This window comes from Sapajus apella, unplaced genomic scaffold, assembly GCF_009761245.1.
Source record: "Sapajus apella isolate SASKATOON/1434 unplaced genomic scaffold, GSC_monkey_1.0 scaffold168, whole genome shotgun sequence".
NCBI lineage: Eukaryota > Metazoa > Chordata > Mammalia > Primates > Cebidae > Sapajus > Sapajus apella.
Window position 1 is genome coordinate 2,153,256 of NW_022437108.1, and position 19,753 is coordinate 2,173,008.

A 19,753-nucleotide genomic window follows, 5' to 3' on the forward strand; every position below is an offset into this window, starting at 1 on the left:
TGACCTCATGATCTGCCCGCCTCGTCCTCCCAAAGTGCTGGGATTGCAGGCATGAGCCACGGCACCCAGCCAATCTGTTTTGCTTGAAGCAAAGTACTTGATTTTCTTTGGCCTTGAAAAAATAACTTTTAATTTTTTTCTTCCTGTTAAAGTAAGCAAACCTGTCGTTCTATTTTATAGCTGTCTTTGCTTCCCTCCTGGAATTTCCCGATCTGCAGTCAGATACTCAGGAGGAGAAAGTGGCGGAGGGCTGAGGAGAGGCCTCAGGTTGTTACTTGGTTGGGGAGGCACAAAACAGAGGTTCAGGTCTCAACAGGTGTCAGAGGTGATTACAGCTCTTCCCACCTGGCTTGTGGCAGGGGCTTTATACCTTTCATCTTCAACTGGGCACCCGAGATAGAGCCTGATGGGGACCATCCCAGGCGCATGGGTTTGTCCCCTGACTTCTGCTTCCGAGATTGTCTTTGTTGGTCTTTGCTTAACAAATGCCCCTTACCTTCCTCATGACTGCTCACAGGAGTCCCTGCATGTGTCCTCATTCCTTCTCAAACTTTATGTGACGTCAGGCCGCTTGGCCTCTGTTTGTCCAGCTTGGGACCTTGGGACACAGTCACCCAGCTCAGAATGTTTCCAGGCCTGTTAGAGAGTGGTTGTTCAGTGTTCCGCTAGCAAGAACCTCTAGGCACTCACAATTCAAGTATCTTCTAATTCTAATGAAGATCAGACCTACAGCCATAGTTTAAATGACAGAGCTTATCTCTATCTGTGAATGTTTCCTGGGGACATGTTACTCCCCGAACCCAGCCCTAATCCAGGCAGTTGGTGTTTCTCACCGGAATTATTGCAGCAGCTGCCAAACTGAAGCCGTCTTTAGCCTCTGCCCCTTCACTTCCTACTAGAGTGATGGGGCACTCCTGCTTAGAAACCTTCATGAGCTTCCCAGTGTCTACCAAATCAAGCATGACCTCCGTGTTCTGCTTGGAATCTGTGGCCCTGTGGGACCTGGCCCAGACCTCCCCTGCAGCCTACTCCTGCCCCTGCCCGCTCATGCTCTGCCGCCACTCTGTTCAGACCAGATCTTACTGTTTCTTGAACATAGCTTATAGGCTTTCTAGTATTCACCTTTTGCTCCTGAAGCTTTTTTTTTTTTTTTTTTTTTTTTTTTTTGAGACACAGCTGGCATTCAATGACTCTATCTTGGCTCACCGCAACCTCTGCCTTCCAGGTTCAAGCGATTCTCCTGCCTCAGTTTCTCAAGTAGCTGCAACCACAGACATGCACCACCACGCCTGGCTAATTTTTCTATGATTAGTAGAGACAGAATTTCACCACATTGGCCAGGCTGGTCTCCTGACCTCAGGTTATCCACCTACATCAACCTCCCCAAAGTGCTGGAATTACAGGCATAAGCCACCCTGTCTGGCCCTTGCTCCTGAATTTTTGGCTTGGAATAGTCTCATCCCACCTCTGTGTGACAACATCCCAGCTGTTCTTTGAGTGCCCACCCTTGGAGGCCCTCTTCATAAAATAGTCCTTGAATCCAGTCCCTTTTCCTGGTCCCCAGTTCCACACACCTGGGATCACCTCTAATCATCTCTGCTAGAAGTCAGCTCCCCCAGAACGTTTGGATTCTCTCTCCTGGCTTTTTATCATAGTTCATCTTGTGTTCTGTTTATATTGATACTTGACAAGAATACAAGACATAAAATAAATAAGAAGTATTAATATAAAGACATAAAATAATTTTATGTCTTTCTAGAAACCCATAAAATCCCAAAAGACAGGGAATCTGTCTTTTTTCCTTTCCTCTCTCATTCCCCCTCCTCCCTCTTTCTCCCACCCAACTCTCTCTCTCTCTCTCTGTCTCTCTCTCATATCATGAACCTCTGGGCCCCAGCCTAGAACTCCTGAATCAGAAACTTGGAGGGTGATGCCCAGCACTCCTCTAAGTGATCCCGATTCAAACTCCAGTTTGGGAATCTCTGCACTAGACCTGTGTTTCTCAAACTCAGCCACACATTAGAATTACCTGGGGATCTGGAGCCCACTCCCAGGGATTCTGATTTTCTGATTTCACTGACATGGGGTATGGCCTGGGCAAGGGATTTTTCAAAGTGCTCCAGGTGGTTCTATTATGCAGCAAAGTGTAAAGATCACTCCCACAGAGCTTTGTCACTCAGGGGGTGATCAGTGGGCCAAGGGGTTTCATTCGGACTGTCAATCTCACCCAGCCCCACTGAAGCGAATTTGCATTTGACAAGATCTCCAGCTGATCCCTATGCTCTCTGAAGTTTGAGAAGCACTACCCTGGAGAGAAATAGAGGTTATCAACTTCTGTTGCCCAACAGTTGAGAGAAAGAGCCACAGCTGGCCTCTCCAGCCATCCTCAGCATCATCTGACTTACAGCCGTCAGAGGCAACAGGTGATTTGTTTTGAGCCTGCTTCCCCAGCAAAATGCTCCCTGAATGACCACAAATGAACACATACATTCACCTTGGTCAAATAAATAAATATGGTGTATACGCATGCACACACATACATACAGATGCATATACATATCCACACAGTTAGAGAAATTTCTTAATAAAAATCTATATATGTATTTTTAAATATGAACATTAAGTAGCAAATTCTCTCTTAGGGAAACTGGTAATTCCAGCAAATTCGGTAAACCCTTTCAAAAATAAGTTGTTAACTTATTTGTATAGTATCATCAAAAATATATATATACTATATATACTAGTGTCTAATTTACTAATAGTACCTTCTTGCAAAAATTCCCAGTTTGGAAGTATTAGTATCAATTAAGCCCTCCTACATCCCTCCCGGCAAAAACCCACTTCTCAAGAGTAACCATTTGCATCCATTTTTCATTGGTGCCATAACAAATGATCACAAACTTAGTGGGTTAAAAAACATCACACAAAACTGCGGGAGAAGGTCTTGACATGTGTGTGATGGAGTATATGCTGAGAGGCAATGGCAAGGAACACGAAGCCATCCCCAGGCAGAAAACTGCTAGAACAGTAGGCAATATGTACCGGTCGTGCGCTAGTTAAACCAGTTCCAAAACACGCGATACATGACCTTGTCCCCATTGCTGACTCGCAGAGAGTGCTTTCTAGTTTATTTCTATTTTAGCAGTGAACAGGCACTAGCTGCCTGTTTAGTCTATCTTTATTCTATGAAGAAACACTGAACACCTCTTATTAAAAATAATCACGCCAGGCGCGGTGGTTCAAGCCTGTAATCCCAGCACTTTGGGAGGCCGAGGCGGGTGGATCACGAGGTCAAGAGATCGAGACCATCCTGGTCAACACGGTGAAACCCCGTCTCTACTAAAAATACAAAAAATTAGCTGGGCATGGTGACGCGTGCCTGTAATCCCAGCTGCTCAGGAGGCTGAGGCAGGAGAATTGCCTGAACCCAGGAGGCGGAGGTTGCGGTGAGCCGAGATCGCGCCATTGCACTCCAGCCTGGGTAACAAGAGCGAAACTCCGTCCCAAAAAATAAATAAATAAATAAATAAATAAAAATAATCACTTGTTCACAAAGAATAAATACGTGGGTCAGAGTCTGCTCTGGGCTTTCAGCTGTCAGCCCCCTGATGTCCCACTCTGATCCCACTTTTGCGCTCTATCTTTGTGTCTGTTTCTTAATTCCTTCAGCGCCACCTGGGCTGGGGTCTCTACGACCGACCTGGTCTCAGCACACAACAAATTTATTTTCTAATCCTAGAGGTCAGAAATCTGAAATGGATCTCACTGGATGAAAATCAAGGTGCTGGCAGGGATGAGTGGGGGTAGAATCTTTCTCCTACTGTATCCCCTGAAATGACTCTTCTGCTGCCCTCTTTCACTTATAAAGACCATTGTCAAGTACATTAGGCCCACTGGAATAATCTAGGCTAGGCTTTCCACCTCAAGGTGCTTAATTTAGCCATATCCGCAAAGTTCCTTTTGCATGTAAGGTAACATATTTAAAGGTTCTAGAAATTATGATGTGGACATATTTGAGGGGCCATTATCCTGCTTACCACACCAGTATTACATGTTTTGTGCAAACCTAGGAAGACTTTTTGGTACATATTCTGTTATATTTGTATTTTAAAATGTTTTATCCAGCTACTTGGGAACCTGAGGCAGGAGGATCTCTTGAGGCCAGGAGTTTGAGGCTGTAGTGTGTGTGGTATGGTCATGTCTGCGAATAGCCACTGCACTCCAGCTTGGGGAACATTAACAAGTATCTGCCTCTAAAAATTTTTTGCAAATAATTTTTTTAAATTAAAAATGAGATTTCACACTATTCTGTTGCTTATTTTTACTTTACAATATATAATACATAGCTTTCCACATGGACAAGATAAATCTATTAAGTAATATTTTAAAGGAAGGTTTTCTTCTGAAATTTTTAGAAAATGTGGTTTTTTGCTGTAAAAAAAGAAAAAGAAAAAGAAGAAAGGAGGGAAAAAGAAACAGGAATCCCGCCTGAGGCTAAATGAAGTGAAAAGCGAAAGTGGGAAGTTCAAGAGAAGTAGTCGCAACCGTCTGCATATTGCAGGTGAATGTGGTATTTTCAGAAGCAGTTAATATACAATTATGTTCCATGTAGCTTTGATGAAAATACTCTCACATGCTCACTGTAATGGGCACTTGCAGCTATATTACTGCTTAGCATCCATTCCTCTTACCAACAGCATCTGATTCCCTTAGAGAGAATTGCACTCCCTAATGGATAACATTTTTGGATGTGCCCTGCACATCTCCTAGCGAAGGGTGGCCACATGACCCAAGCTAGGCCAATCAGATACTGCTTTTTTTAAACCTAAAAGTTGGAGGGTTTTTTTTTTTTTTTTAATGTGGGGATGGAGTCTCACTCTGTCACCCAGGCTGGAGTGCAGTGGCACGATCTCTGCTTATTGCAACCTCCACCTCCCGGGTTAAAGCAATTTTCCTGTCTTGGCCTCCCAAGTAGCTGGGACTAGAGGCATATGCCACCACACCCAGCTAATTTTTGTATTTTTAGTAGAGACAGAGCTTCACCATATTGGCCAGGCTGGTCTCAAATGCCTGACATCAGGTGATTCACCAGCCTCGGCCTCCCAAAGTGCTAAGATTACAGGCATAAGCCATCGTGCCTGCCCTAATATGGAAAAATTGACAATTAAAGGACAGCTGAAGTTTATGCATCCTCAAAATGGCTCTAAAATAATTAAAAACAAAGCAAGTACTCAGCAAAATACAAAACAAAACTCTAAAACCAACATTAAAACAGGTCTTCAGAATTTTAACAAAAATACTTGCACAAATTGTTGACTGAGCACAGTTCATAATGCCTATAATCCCAGTACTTTGGGAGGCCAAGGTGGGCATACTGCTTGAGCCCAGGAGTTCAAGACCAGCCTGGGCAACAAAGTGAAACCCCATCTCTACAAAAAATACAAAAAGCATGAATGAAATGAGTGTGGTGGTGTGCGCCTGGAATCCCAGCTAATCGGGAGACTGAAGTGGAAGAATCATTTGAGCCCAGGAGGTGGAGGTTGCAGTGAGCCAAAATCGCACCACTGCACTCCAGCCTGGGAGACAGAGTGAGACTCTGTCACCCAGGGTCTCAAAAAAAAAAAAAAAAAAAAGAATTGGCAGTCTGCAGCATGGTGGATGAGAGCTATTTTGTTGAGATTTTTGGTTTTTATTACTGGGGTAAAGATGTGAGGGTATGCGGGGAATCACTCGTACAATCCCAAAATATAGATCGCATTTGGGCATTGGCAACCTAACATTACAATTTGGGAAGCTAAGGTCACTACTGCACCCAAGCCATGGTGCCCATCCACCTCTACTCCATAACCAGGCCAGCTGAGTCGAACAGCCTGAGCTGATATCTGAGTTGGGTGAGGATGGGTGAAAGAGCAACAGGTGAAAACAATTCTAGCAAGATGCCATCTCTTCCTTAGAAATCAATTACTGAGATATCAAAAAGGAAAAGCAGCAGAATGCTTTGTCTAAGCAGTTTATAACTATTTGATAAAATAACAAAAGTAAATGCAGCTCATTTATCAGAGCTCTTGTTTGTAAACAGTGGTAACTGACGTTGGCTTACTTTGAGCTCAAGAAGGGGAGAGATAGAAGAGGCGCTCCCAGGAAGTAGGAGGAAGGAATGACCAAGCCCCAGAAAACAGGGGGCACAGAGTTGGCCAGTGGGATTTTCCAGCTCTAGAACTGAGGACTTGACACTTTGTAACATGTGTCCCTATAATTCGGCTTGATTTTTTATATCAGCTTTCTCCACATGGTGGAAGCACATGACTGTTTCCAGACATCCTCACGAGAAAAGAAAGCTCCTCCTTCCGGTGGAACTCCACTCCAGAATCCTGGGGAAGGCCTCTGATTGGTTCAGCTTTCAGAGCCAATTTGAACAATCACTAAAGACAGTGCTTGATGAATGGTAAAACCACATGCCTGCCCTATGACTGGAGCAGAGATCAGGGGTCCATAATTAGAAGTTCGCACTAGAACCACATGATTTAAATGGAGAAAGGTAGACAAAAACAACCGATGTTCAACAAAGTTTGTATGTGGAGGCAAATATGCCATATTTGGGTATTCATAAGCCTATGGGGGGAAAGAATCTGGGTATCATTTGGTTTCAAAAACTATCATCCCATCAAAAGTGAAAACAAAACAGGATTTATTCAACAAATATTTATATGGTTTAAAAGGAGCAAAGCTTGGCTGGGCGTGGTGGTTCACGTCTTTAAGTCCAGCACTTTGGAAGACCAAGGCAGGTGGATCACAAGGTCAGGAGGTCAAGACCAGCCTGGCTAACATGGTGAAACCCTATCTCTACTAAAAATACAATTAGCCAGGTGTGGTGGCAGGAGCCTGTAATCCCAACTATTTGGGAGGCAGAGACAGAGAATTGCTTGAACCTGGGAGGCAGAGGTTGTAGTGAGCCAAGATCGTGCCACTGCACTCCAACGTGGGCAACAGTGAGACTCCCTCTCAAAAAAAAAAAAAAAAAAAAAAGAGAGAGAGAGAGAGAGAGCAAAGCTTGTTTATTCCTGATTTTTGACCACTCACTGGCTTTTTCAGTATGCCACTGACATTTTTGTCTTGGAATGTGGAGGTCCTTCTAAATTTGTCTTAGTAATATCCCTCCTGAAGGGTTTCCTAATAATGCAGGAGATGAAGAACTACTATATACTTACCCTCGACATGGCCTTCTTCACAAGCTGCATTCCAGAGGGAATACTGCATGCATTACCAAAGTTAGAATGCATGAGTCTAGGCTGGGCGCGGTGGCTCACACCTGTAATCCCAGCATTGTGGGAGGCCGAGGCAGGCAGATCATCTGAGGTCAGGAGTTCGAGACCAGCCAGACCAACATGGAGAAACCCCATCTCTACTAAAAACAAAAAATTAGCTGAGCATGGTGGTGCATGCCTGTAATCCCAACTACTCGGGAGGCTGAGGCAGGAGATTTGCTTGAATCTGAAGGCGGAGGTTGCAGTGAGCCGAGATCACGCCATTGCACTCCAGCCTGGGCGACACAGCGAAACTCTGTGAAAAAGAAAATGCATGAGTCTATAGAGCTACACTTTGAAAATATTTAAAATACAAAAAGATGTGTGCATGTAAGTCTGAATGCAAATGTGTGTGTATGTGTATTTGTGTATGTAAAAAATCTGCTATAAAATGAAAAATAAAGGGCTGAATAGCCTAGATACTTAAACAACTTTTAAAGGAAAAACATATACCCATTAAATTTGACTTATTGGCCAGGCAACGTGGTTCACGCCTGTAATTCTAGCACTTTGGGAGGCCAAGGCGGGTGGATCACAAGGTCAGGGGTTTGAGACCAGCCTGGCCAACATGGTGAAACCCCATCTCTACTAAAAATACAAAATCAGCAAGGCACAGTGGCGGATGCCTGTAATCCCAGCTACTCAGGAGGCTGAGGCAAGAGAATTGCTATAACGCAGGAGGCAGAGTTTGCAGTGAGCTGAGATCACACCACTATACTCTAGCCTGGGCAAGAGCAATACCTTGTCTCAAAAAAACAACAACAACAAAAAATTGACTTACGATGTATTTTTTTTGTCTGCGTCATGAAAATGATTTCAGTTGGCCAATGACTGCAATTTCAAAATAATCCCTGGATAGCTGACAACCCTGCCAGCCATTTCTACAGTTATGAAAATATTCCTCTTTATACACTGTTTGGATATATTGCTGCAGTTTTTCAAAATTCAATTTCTTCATTTTTCATAAACTAGTGAAAATAACTTTTTAAAACTGGTTTCACAATTTTACTGCAGGTATATCAACTGATAGCATATTATTTTTGTCAAGAAAATTACTAATAATATTTGTAGCAAATAAAAAATAAACGTAAATAGGCAAACTTATGATAAAAACTTACCTCATTCTTTGGGTTCCCCAAAATGCTGACTGAGATAAAGATTTGATTACAGATGGTTTATTTGGAGATCCCAGGAACTTCATGGGACAGAGTGAGGAAAGGGAGAGAAAGAAAGGTGGAAAGTAAAAAGCGGCTGCCTTAATTAGTAGGTCCTATTTTCCTAAGCAACTGGGGCTCACTTCCGCTGGGGAACCTCTGAGAAACCATAGAGAGTATGTCTCAGAAGGAATTCACTGAGGGATGGGAAGGTGGGAGCACATATATTCTGACTCTTGAGCCTCACTGATTAAAGGTTGACCTTGGAGGCACTATGCCCTCAGCACTTCCAGGCTACTCTCACTGCGGGCTCAGAAGAGCCTCAGCAGAGAATCAGAGAGTTATGCACTCATGGTAGGAAGATGTGTGTATGGGCGTGTTTGCAAGCTGCAGGGGAACTCACAGGTGGGCTGTGGGCAGGGTATCAGTAATAGTGACTACCACGTTCACTCCTTGCTCTCAGCAGACCCTCTCATGCCCACCCCGCGTTTGCTCTCTTACTGACATTTCAGGGTTGTAGCTGGCTGCAATCTCCAAAAATGACTGAAAACAGAAGAGGATGTGGAACACGCCACCATCTTCACTGCCGCAGCTGGTCTCAAGGCCGTCATCTGTACTCACGACCCCTCTCCTCTACTGCCTCTTCTCAATCTCCCCATCCTTGGCCAGCACTTCCACTAGTCATCGTTGCTTGCTCAGTGAATGGCCAGGCCTTCATCTCTGAGAGGTTGAGCCCTGACTACCTTACCCTTGTCAGGCCATGGGTGCCTCAACTGCTTCTCCGCTATCATCACCAGGCACAGAAACACTAAGGGGTGTCCGAGTGAATCCCCCAAGTTCCAGGCATCTTCGTTTTGGGCCCATTATGTTGCAGCAACTCCAACTCTTCATCAAGTCAGTTATCCTTGTGAGTGTAATAATTCCCATTTTTGCCTCTGATCTGACAGCACGGAGATACCCACATCCTCAGGTGACACAGTACTGATGCAGTAGAACACATACTGTCTCCCTCTATACACACACCCTGGGACCAAGGCTGTTAATCAGGAAGAGCCTGAAGTTATGAGAATTAAAAACATAATTGCCACTAATGGCTCAAAGGGAGTGTGTTTAAGTCAATCTTACTTGCATCCTTTAATTACCATTCTGTGTACTCCAGATGCTGGGGAAACAGCACAGGGATTTCATATAGTGATCATTGGTTGAACAAACATACTGCATCCTCAAGGACAATGACCCAGCCATGCAAGGTGTCATTCCTAAGCTTACGCCTTGCTAAGCCCTCAACCAATGATTTTTTTTTTTTGAGACAGTTTCATTCTTGTTGCCCAGGCTGGAGTGCAATACCACAATCTCGGCTCCATGCAAACTCTGCCTACCGGGTTCAAGTGATTCTCCTGCCTCAGCCTCCCAAGAAGCTAGGATTACAGGCATGCACCACCACACCTGGTTAATTTTATATTTTTAGTAGAGATGGGGTTTCACCATGTTGGGCAGGCTGGTCTCAAACTCCTGACCTCAGGTGATCCGTCTACTTCAGCCTCCCAAAGTGCTAGGATTATAGGCATAAGCCACCACGCCGGCCCCTGTTAAGTCTTTAAAAGGATATTCAGATACTTCCTCCAGCCTCCTCAAAGTCAATAGTCTTCTGATACAATGGATCAAAGCATTATTTTCAAGGGTAGTATTTTTTTTACTTTTTATTTTGCCTCAAGAATTCAAAGCAGCTCACCAAGTGCTGTCCCTGCTGTGCCTCTCTCTTAGTGGTAGGAAACGCAAAAGATTCCTTTGGCTAGGATGTCTCAACGTACTCCTAGATCTTTGGGCCTCTAAAATATTCCCTAACATGGCAGGCTTCCAGAACTTTGTAGGGCTTAGCTCTCATCCTTCAGCAAGAAGTATTTCAAACCAGCATACTTGCTCCTTCCAAAAAACCAAGTCCAATTATTATTCTGTCATTAATATAATGGATGATGTTCTATAGAATGTCAAGATGATCAAAGTCACTGCAGACTGTATTGCAACAGAAATGAGGAGCATTTAACAAATCCCTAGGACCAGATAGTGAATGATAAAGAGAATGCATTCAACCAAAACAGTTTTTGGCACTCAGTGTGAGACTACTGCAAAAATAGCTTGCATTCACAAAAGAAAGAAGTGCACATTCACTATCAGTATGGAGCATTTTGCTAAAGCAACCAGCTTACTGACTTCATGTGGCTTTGATTTCTTTCAGCATGGTGGCCTCCGAGTTGGTTATCTTCTTACATGGTAGCTCAATCCCACAGAGGCAACTATCCCCAGGAACAAGGCAGAAGCTGCATCACCTTTGTCTCGGCTGTGAGGATCACAGAGCATCCCTTCTGGACATTACTGGTCAAAGCAAGTAAAGTCCAGCTCAGATTCAAAGGGATTGAAATTAGATTTCAGCTGAGTGTAGTGGCTCACACCTGTAATCCCAGCACTCTGAGAGGCCAGGGTGGGTGGATCACTTGAGGTCAGGAGTTTGAAACCAGCCTGACCAACATGGTGAAACCCCGTCTCTACTAAAAATACAAAAAATTAGCCGGGCATGGTGGCAGGCTCCTGCAATCCCAGCTACTTGGGAGGCTGAGGTAAAAGAATTGCTTGAGCCTGGGAGGCAGAGGTTGCAGTAAGCCAAGATCGTACCACTGCACTCCAGCCTGGGCAAGAGTGAGGCTCTGCCTCAATTGAAAAAAAAAAAAATTAGATTTCATTTCTTGGTAGAGGAATGACAAGTTTGCATTGTACAAGAGCAATTGGGATGAGAGATATTGATATTGTTGCAGCCTTCTTTAGAAAATACAATCTGTCCCATCTCTCACAGCAAAAACTGTGCTATCCTGCTCAGGCCATGCTGAGACTTGTTCCTAGTTTTTGGAATAGAGGCAATGAGGACAGGCAGCAGACCCTGGAGTAATCTCGGAGGTGTCTGCTCAGAGGAGGACTGTGTAGAGTCTCTAGGCAATGGGAAGCTGCTCTCTTCAACTAATGGGGTGCAGGATACTTCTGCTGCCTGGTGGGTTCAGGGAATCTAGGGGTTCAAGGGTCTCAAGGATGTCTACCCAATGCCTGCCTGCATCCCAGTAGTTCTTTTTTTTTTTTTTTGAGACAGAGTTTCGCTCTTGTTACCCAGGCTGGAGTGCAATGGCGCGATCTCGGCTCACCGCAACCTCCGCCTCCTGGGTTCAGGCAATTCTCCTGCTTCAGCCTCCCGAGTAGCTGGGATTACAGGCACGTGCCACCATGCCCAGCTAATTTTTTGTGGTTTTAGTAGAGATGGGGTTTCACCATGTTGACCAGGATGGTCTCGATCTCTTGACCTTGTGATCCACCCGCCTCATCCTCCCAAAGTGCTGGGATTACAGGCGTGAGCCACCGCGCCCAGCACATCCCAGTAGTTCTAGGGACCATTTCCTTCCTCTAGGGCTATGACTTTTACATCAGAGGCCTGCCTGGACTGTGCCTTCAGTCTGCTTCATAGTTCTGTTACTCTTACAATGAACCCATGAGTGTCATGTTTTAGAACAGTCTGTTATCTGCTTGCAGGAAATGGAGATTTTTTTTTTTTTTTTTAAGACGGAGTCTGGCTCTCTGTCGCCCAGGCTAGAGTGCAGTGACATGATCTTGGCTCACTACAACCTCTGACTCCTATGTTCAAGCGATTCTCCTGCCTCAGCCTCCCAAATAGCTGGGATTATAGGCATGTGCCAATATGCCTGGCTAATTTTTGTATTTTTAGTAGAGACAGGGTTTCACCATGTTGGCCAGGCTGGTTTTGAACTCCTGACCTCAAGTGATCCACCCATCTCAGCATCCCAAGGTGCTGGGATTACAGGCAAGAGCCACTGCGCCTGGCTAAGGAAATGGAGACCACTCTTTAGTTCCTTCCATAACGGCCTCTGGCTTTCACTACTATGCTCTGAATCGACAGTTGGATGACGTAAACCTCTTTTTTCCCAATTCTTCTAAGGCAATTAACAAGAACAAGACAACTCTTCAATTCCTGTGATTATCACAACCCGTATCCTTCAGGAGAATTAGCACGACTGCAGAAGGTACGCTTCTCTTTTCGCCTTTACCTCATCCAAGCACACCCTGGGTCAAGTGTAGGCAACGGGAATTCTTCAAAGTGCCAGGGTTTGTCACCACCTTACTCACCACCAGCAGTGGGGTTTTTGTTGCCTCCATACCACTGAGAATATACTTTCCGTAGTCACTTCCAGTACCTGTTATCTCCATTTGAGTTCCTCTAAAATCAGACCTTGTGACAAAGCTTTGAATACAGGAGTTTATCTTGGAGAGGATCCCAGCTAGAGCAAGTGAGTGAGTGTGGAGAGTAAGAGGGGTGAAATAGAAAATTGAATTGATGCATGGGCTATCACTGTGGGCAATCGGGGCTCAGTCCCATTTGGGACCTCTCAGGAACCACACAGAATGCCCTATCATAGTCCCAGCAAGGTACGGGGTGGTTGGATATTAATCCACCGACCCTCATTCTTCATGGGTTGAGGGGTGTTCAGTGACCAGCAATTCTAGGATACCTTGTGAGGGTGGGGAAAGCTCTTGTTGTACTGGAGGAAATCCTCAGTCAGAGAAGCAGAATGAGGCAGGTGCTTGAATGGGGAAGCCATCAGCATGCTTAGGATTCCTAAGTTCACTGCAGCTGCAGGTCAACTCAGTCAAGGGGACATGGGGAAGAGCATCAAGACAGTCTACTACCGGATCTTCAGTAATTCATATGAAAAAATCAGAAGGCAGTCCCTGTTAAACATTGTGGACTGAATACATGTGTTTATCACAACTCCATCCTGAAGCCTCTCTGAAATGACTGAAAAGGAAKAAAAATAATCTTTTTTTCTTTTTTGAAACAGAGTCTCGCTTCATCAYCCAGGCTGGAGTGCAGCAGTGCGATCTTGGCTCACTGCAACCTCCGCCTCCTGGGTTTAAGGGATTCTCCTGCCTCAGCCTCCTCAGTAGCTGGGATCACAGGCGTGTGCCACCATGCCCGCCTAATTTTTGTATTTTTAGTAGAGATGGGGTTTTATCATGTTGGCCAGGCTGGTCTTGAACTCCTGACATCAGGGGATCTACCTGCCTCAGCCTCCCAAAGAGAGCCACCATGCCCAGACCGAATAAAAACAATCTTATGAAACCTGGAAGGATACAGAGAATGGAACAGGCAACAGCAGACAAGAGGTAGCAACAACATGTTGGAAGACGGAACGCAGATGGGTGAGCAGTAACAAAGTTAGCAGAGCAGCAAGAAAGTTTGCTTTGCTGTGAAAAATATCAGAAAGCAAAAGCAACATAGGGTGTTTGCAGCAGAAGCTGTTCCTACCATACTGATGTCACCTGGGATCCCTCTGCGTTCTCTGTGTAGACCAGCTGAATTCCAGCGTGCATTCTTTTCACAAAACCAGCATGCTGTTGGAAGATACAAGAGAGCTAGAAGTGCCTGGGGATTTATGTCCCTTCCCTCCTGTCACAGCCCTTAGCCAATGATTGATGAGGGTGGGGACAGACATTCTCCAGCTCTTTTGCCCTCTTACTGGGATGACTCTGAGGTGTGACATGCGATGTTCCCCAAGCCCTCTGCAGGAATGAATCGAAATTGCCTACCATGGGACTTGGCTCGGTTGTACCCTTACGTGGCCTCTTCCTACTCCTGCTTCCTCACTTCTCTTTTCCTGGGAATATTTCCTAAAAAGTCACTTTCATGTGCATTTTCCTGTAGTGCAGCACTGCTTTACAATACTTTGTTTCAGTGATGTGGGGTGTGTGTGCGTGTGTCTGCGAGTCTGTGTGTGCACGTGCATGCACTGGGTTATCATTTAACATAAATTTCTTATCATGAAGCCAGTTTGAAAGCCACTGTTCTACACCACATTACCTGCCAATTTGTGTTTAGTTCACTGGGCTGAAAATTTTCCTTGATGTCCCAAAATAAGAACTGTAGATCAGATTCCAAATCTTACTGTTTGTTTGAGCATAGTGACTTAAAATACATTAAATAAAAATGTAGGTTGGGTGTAGTGGCTCACACCTGTAATCCCAGCACTTTGAAAGACTGAGGCAGGTGGATCACTTGAGGTCAGGAGTTTGAGACCAGGCTGGCCAATATGGTGAAATCCTGCCTCTACTAAAATATATATATATATACAAAACAATTAGCCAGGTATGGTGGCATGCACCTGTAGTCCCAGCTACTCAGGAGGCTGAGGTAGGAGGAACGCTTGAACCTGGGAGGCGGAGGTAGCAGTGAGCTGAGATTGTACGACTACACTCCAGCCTGGGTGACACAGTGAGACTTTGTCTCAAAACAAACAAACAAACAAAAGTATTAGTTATGACTCTAAAGAATGAGTCAACTTTGACACCATTGGCTGGTCTGATCTTTGACTTTTGGGCAGCCAACCCTGCTAAATAGTTTTCAAAGTCCAGGCATCCCTTTAAGGTTGATAAATGTGGCATAAAGGTCGTGAGAGTTGATTGTAAATTTTTTGCACAGTAGCAGAAACAAGAAGACCAAGTTTGCTTTGTAGCAGAGCCAGAAGGTGTGCCTGAGCACAGGGCAGGACAGTCAGCCCAGGACTCTGGCCCTTGGCTTGGCTTGGATGGAGACAGGTGAGGTGTACAGAATTGCCCTGCATTCGCCCCCAAAGACAAGGTAGTTAAGAGAAGGCAAGAGAACACACCGCATACTCACTAACAACCAATGAGACCTAGCAAAGAGGTCACACAGATTCTGTCTGTCAGATTTGTGGGGATCCCAGGGCAGGCCTGACTGCCAGAATCCACTGGAGTCCATGAGTGGAGGGCTGAGAACATCAATTCTGTAAGTGCAGTGGAGATGAAATCTGGAAGGAAGTGCAAAGGAAAGGGCAGGAGACTCACCTTCCCAGGAAGCCGCGGGATCCCTGCCATTATGTGTGTCCATTGATAATCCTTATTTTGTCAGTGCATGATGTAATATTGTCTACATGTTTAGAAAAGAGCAAAAATATGTTGAAAAATCTGATGGAATGATTAAGACACAAGGAAGGAGATCTAAACTATCAAATTTAGGATGGAGATAGCTGTGAGTTAAGAGTTTCTAGGGGGCCAGGCACAGTGGCTCATGCTTGGAATCCCAGCACTTTTGGAAGCTGGAGTGGGAAGATCACTTGAGGCTAGGAGTTTGAGACCAGCCTGGGCAATATAGTGAGACCCTTTCTCTACAAAAAAAAATTAGTTGAGCATGGTGGTGTGCACCTGTAGTACCAGCTACTCAGTGGGCTGAGGAGGCAGGATGACTTGAGTCCAGGAGTTGGAGGCCGCAGTGAGCTATGATTGTGCCACTGCAGTGCAGCCTGGGTGACAGAGTGAGATCCTGTATCTAAAAGAAAAAAAAATTATTATTTTTTGAGACGGAGTCTCACTCTGTCACCCAGGCATGTGTCACCATGCCCCGCTAAATTCTTGTATTTTTAGTAGAGACAGGGTTTCACCACGTTAGCCAGGATGGTCTCAATCTCCTGACCTCAGGTGATCTGCCTGCCTTGGCCTCCCAAAGTGCTGGGATTACAGGCATGGGCCACCACACCTGGCCAAAAAAAAAAAAAAAAGAATTTTCAGAGTCTAATATTATCCCAAAGAAGAGCTTCACTTTCTGACAGGCATGGATATTCTGGGAACCCTGAAGGTGTGCTGCAGCATGGGGAGTAGGTGCTCATCAGCATCACCAGGGTCTCTGTTAAACGGAATACTGTGTATGGATATCAATCCCAGAGGAGAATTCTGTGCCCCAATTAACAATCGCAGAGAAGAACACCCCACCAACTTCTACCACTACTAAGGTTCCTAGATCTGGTAGTTTTCTAGATCCAGCAGGAGGGTTTGCCCAAATCCAGCTGCTAGTATTTGGTGAGACAGAGCACTTGCACAGCATGTCAGGCAAAGCAGCTTTCATACACCCAGACAGGCACCAAGGGTCAACGAAGTCTTGGATCCATGATGTCCTGGCCCCACAAGGCTCAGAGGCTGACCAGGGTGGATGCGGTCTTATCTGTACGTGCTCCACTTTACACCTGATACAGTTTGGATATCTGTCCTCTCCAAATCTCATGTTGAAATGTGATCCCCAATGTTGGAGGTGGGGACTAGTGGGAGGTGTTTGGTTCATGGGGGTGTACTCCCATGAATGGCTTGGTGTCCTCCCCATGGTAATGAGTGAGTTCTCACGCTATTAGTTCACATGAGATCTGGTTGTTTAAAAGAAGCTGGTGCTGGCCGGGCGCGCTGTCTCATGCCTGTAATCCTCGTGATCCACCCGCCCTGGCCTCCCAAAGTGGATGTTGGTAATTAGAGGATTCCACAAAATGTGGTAGAGAATACCCAGAAACATACCCATCCTAGACTCTTAACTGTCCTTACCCTCCCATCCAAGCTTTTCAGATTAACTCCTTCTAATGTGTCAAGATTAAACCGAAACCTTACCTATTGAGAATAAAAATAGACAGTTATCAAGGAGCAAAAACACTCTTTAAACAAGCTCTGAAGGTTGCCTTAATTGGGCTTAGTTCACATCCCAAGATAAAAGTAGGATCTGATCTTTGTTATCACCTGAAATATTCATCCATGGCTACATGAATGAAGGGGGAGGCAAGACCAGTTCTGCTGTTTAGATACAGGTTTCCAAAATAATTGTACTGTTCAAACCACACTTACAGCCTTATGGTCACAGGGACTCGTTCTTACAACTAAATTTACATATAAATTCCTTTTGCAGAACGGCTCATCTGAGATAATAAGTAAGGTAACTTTAGATAAAGTTAGGTAGAGGAAAGAGAAATAGAAATACAACTTTAAGAAGAAGTATGAAGAAAAGCAAGACCTGACTCGATGATTTATATAACTGGATGATGGTGGGGAACAAAGTGCTATATTTACATCCCATTGACTATTGTAAAATGCTGTCAGAGTTTTGTTTTAAAGTCAGTATTTACTTAATTCTTATTTATTTGTTTGAGTCAGAGTCTCACTCTGTCGTCCAAGCTGGAGTGGTGCTAGGATTACAGGCATGGGCCACTGTGCCCGGCCTAAGGCCAATACTTAGAAGACACTGCAAATTATACCCTTAAGAAGGATTTAATCTTTTAGAACTTGTAGTTATTAATCTAACAATGAGTGTGTAAGGCAGAGGAGGGTGGGAAGGGGACACATAGGTTTCTAAAACTCTTCTGGAGGTACCTGACAAAAAAATGTTTGGTGACAGCCATTGTGGGATTTGGAGGCTTAAGTGGCAGAATCTGTCCTCAGTTCCCTAGACCTGCATGCTGCAGTACAGTAGCCACGAGCCACGTGTGGCTGCTGAGTGCCTGGGACACGGTTAGTCTGAATGAGATGTGCAGGAAGTACAAATGTATACCAGGTTTCCAAAACTTTGTATTAAAGAAAAAATAATGTAAAATATCTCAAATTATTTTTATATTGATTACATATTAAGTGATATTTGGATACATCAAGTTAAATAAAACATGTTATCAAAATTAATGTCATCTATTTCTTTTGTATGTGGCTCCTAGAAAATTTTAAATTACATATCCTCAGATGGTTTGCATTGTGGTTCCTGTGATATTTCTATTGAATAGCACTGTGTCTAAATGTTTCCCAGACATCAGAAATCCCTGCAGCTCTTTGAGATTTTTGCAATATCTGTTATTACTGATGGTAATATTATGGAATTGTGAATTTATTATTTTTCACTTTATACTGACTGACATTTTAAAGTTATTTTAAAAGGAAGCTATATCTGTGGGTTATGGCCAGTCCCTTGCAAGGCGCTGGGGCCTGGGCCCTGGACCTACTCCGGGGCCTGCCATGTGTGAGCCTGGCCAACTGCAAGCCAAATCCTGGCTCCAAGAAACCACAGAGATGACCAAGAGGTTGGAGAAGAGGTAGAAAATGTGGCAGAGGCCATAAAGGACAAAGACAAAGAGGAACCCGGCCCCGCCTGGGCTTTGAGGGAGGCCAGACTCCATTTTACACCTGAATCCCAAAATAGGGGTTTAATGAAGGACATAGCTTCAGACACCAGGATAAGCCTTTGTGTCTCAATAGACTGCAGTATCTTATTGATTTGGGTCGTGTTGATCCTACTGAACCTATTGACTTAACCCAGCTTGTCAATGGGAGAGGTGTGGCCATCCAGCCAATTAAAAGGGATTATGGTGTCCAGCTGGTCAAGGAGGGTGCTGACACCTTTAGGGCAAAAGTTAATATTGAAGTACAGTTGGTTTCAGAACTAGCTATTGCTGCAATTTAAAAAAATGGTGGTGTTGTTACTATAGCTTTCTATGATCCAAGAAGCCCGGACATGATATGCAGACCTGTTCCATTCTTTCTTCGTGGACAGCCCATTCCAAAGAGAATGCTTCCACCAGAGGAACTGGTACCATATTACACCGATGCAAAGAATTGTGGGTACCTGGTAGAGGCTGCCAAATTTCCCAAAACGTGACTTGAACTTGCCAGGAAGTACGGTTATATCTCACCTGGCATCAGTAAAGATGAACTCTTCAAAATGCCCAGTACTCGGAAGGATCCAAGGCAGATTTTCCTTGGTCTTGCTCCAGGATGAGTGGTGAATATGACCGATAAGAAAATCCTAAAACCTACAAATGAAAATCTCCTTAAGTATTATAGCTCATGGATACCCATCCAAGGAAGCAGAGTTGTTAAAGAGTACTGGAATAGGGACTGAAAGATCTGTATTCCTCATTGCATTTTCCTATGTATAATTTTCCAGATGGTGACGTTACTTTTCAGTGTACTCATATCTCTCATTTTCATCTAAAATTAAAATGGCAGGAAACAAGGACTACACTTTTAAAAAGGGGTTTAATGGGTTTAATATATTAACTCAAATTGTTAGTACACATTAAACATATAACTCTTGAAATTTAAAAAAAAGTGTCTCTCTCAGCATACCTCCGAAACCATGTTATGCTGCAGTCATGACACGCCAACTATACATAAGAAATGTTGCCCTGGACTGAGGAAGAGGGATTTAAAGGGAATTTCCTTGGGTGGTGGAAGCGCTTGGCCCACTCCTGAGCAGTGCTATTCCTGGCCACCAGAGGACTGGCCACCACGGGCCATGGCCTTGGGAGCAGCTGTGAGACAGAGCAAAATCTGAGCTTCGGAGGAGGGATGGAATTGCCTGCCTTAGGGAGACTGTAAGACAACCCTAAGAAACACGGGCTTAGACAACGAGCACCTCAGTGGCAATCA

At 44.5% G+C, this 19,753-nt stretch overlaps 1 long non-coding RNA gene and 1 pseudogene across 2 annotated transcripts; one reads left to right on the forward strand and one right to left on the reverse strand.

The window, feature by feature from the left end:
* Nucleotides 1–9,752: 9,752 nt before the first annotated feature.
* On the reverse strand, nucleotides 9,753–13,466 carry LOC116542406. Its single transcript, XR_004265210.1, has 2 exons — nucleotides 13,411–13,466; nucleotides 9,753–9,827 (listed from the first exon to the last, which is right to left on the reverse strand). It is a non-coding gene; the product is annotated as an uncharacterized LOC116542406 (long non-coding RNA).
* A 2,525-nt stretch (nucleotides 13,467–15,991) lies between these two features.
* Nucleotides 15,992–19,345, forward strand: LOC116542405 (annotated as a pseudogene). The gene has a single exon (XR_004265209.1). The product of XR_004265209.1 is annotated as a 39S ribosomal protein L15, mitochondrial pseudogene (transcript).
* Nucleotides 19,346–19,753: the final 408 nt, after the last annotated feature.